Consider the following 1,670-nt stretch of genomic DNA (forward strand, 5'->3'; position numbering starts at 1 on the left):
TATAGTTTTGCGTATCTGCTCGACGACCCTTCTTGAACCAGACGAGTGTAGCCCAAATGTTTACGTGGTAGAGTAATGATGGTGCACGCGTATGTGGAGACAGTGTAATTGAGGCGGAATAAGGGGAACCGGCACACATTCACTGAGGCAGATGGGAAACCGCCTCAAAAACCATCCACAGGCTGGCCAGCACATTGGACCTCGACACTAATCCGTCAGCGGTTATGTGCCAGGGACCCGCTTGAGAAGCAGCATGTTAGAGCGCGGCTAGCTGGGCTGGCTTTATCAAGCGGTACCGAGGTGTGTGTAGTATATCCTGCAATGCTATCCCGGCCAGCTGGTGACTACGGGGCAGAGACCACATGCCGCACAAGATGAAGCAGCCACCTGCCATTCGTGGACTTTGGTCGCAGCTAAGTCTGCATGTGGTGAACTCGGTGCCTCCGCTCCACTGGGTTATCAACTGGGTGAAAGCCTTCTTTTGTCGACCACATCCATGGTGCACTGCGAGTTCAAGTCTGGATGTGCTTGCGGTCCAGCTACCATTTTAACAATTATTAAGCACTCAATTCGCTGTAACCTTAGAGGAATTTTTAAATTTTTTGTCCCTTATATTATTTAAAAAAGCATTAACAACTGTATACCAGTAAGACTGAAATAATGAGAAGTGTTTGGTGTTAGATTTAGAATCACCCGACCCACCTTACATTTCAAGGCAGTGGGTCACTCTGTACTCTTCATGAAATAAATAAATAAAAGAAATTTCCAGCTACACCATAGCTGAAATTTAGCGCGGACTTCAATGTGCGATGCTTACAGCAGTTTTCACAATGAAAATTTGTCTCGAAACCTGGCAGAGACTCCAAAGAACTCCTGGTCCTGTGTAAGCAGAATCAGTGCCCTCTCCGCATGATAGCACTGGAAATACTATTGATGACAGTGCTGCTAAAGCACGGTTACTAAACACAGCCTTACAAGTTTCTGTGTGCACCGACCGAGACTCGAACTCGGGACCTTTGCCTTTCGCAGGCAAGTGCTCTACCATCTGAGCTACCGAAGCACGACTCACGCCCGGTACTCACAGCTTTACTTCTGCCAGTATCTCGTCTCCTACCTTCCAAACTTTACAGAAGCTCTCCTGCGAACCTTGCAGAACTAGCACTCCTGAAAGAAAGGATATTGGCTGTGGCTAAGCCGTGTCTCCGCAATATCCTTTCTTTCAGGAGTGCTAGTTCTGCAAGGTTCGCAGGAGAGCTTCTGTAAAGTTTGGAAGGTAGGAGACGAGTACTGGCAGAACTAAAGCTGTGAGTAACGGGCTTGAGTCGTGCTTCGGTAGCTCAGATGATAGAGCACTTGCCCGCGAAAGGCAAAGGTCCCGAGTTCGAGTCTCGGTCGGGCACACAGTTTCAATCTGCCAGGAAGTTTCATATCAGCGCACACTCCACTGCAGAGTGAAAATCTCATTCTGGCTTACAAGTTTCCTTAACTTAAGAAGACGAAGTAAATATTCCAGTAAATTAGAAGTAGATATCCTCGGGGTAGTGAAGCAACTTAAATCACTTAATAGAAGCATGTCTTCCTGTCCAGACTGTATACCAACTAGGTTCCATTCAGAGAATGCTGGTGCAATAGCGCCATGCTTAACAGTCATACACTACTGCCCATTAAAA

General features: G+C 47.1%; 1 non-coding gene across 1 annotated transcript; it reads right to left on the reverse strand.

Moving 5' to 3' along the window:
* Positions 1-986: 986 nt before the first annotated feature.
* On the reverse strand, positions 987-1,060 carry Trnas-cga (transfer RNA serine (anticodon CGA)). Its single transcript has one exon. It is a non-coding gene; the product is annotated as a tRNA-Ser (tRNA).
* Between the last annotated feature and the right edge of the window lie 610 nt (positions 1,061-1,670).

Source organism: Schistocerca serialis, chromosome 10 (genome assembly GCF_023864345.2).
Source record: "Schistocerca serialis cubense isolate TAMUIC-IGC-003099 chromosome 10, iqSchSeri2.2, whole genome shotgun sequence".
NCBI classification, from domain to species: Eukaryota; Metazoa; Arthropoda; class Insecta; order Orthoptera; family Acrididae; genus Schistocerca; species Schistocerca serialis.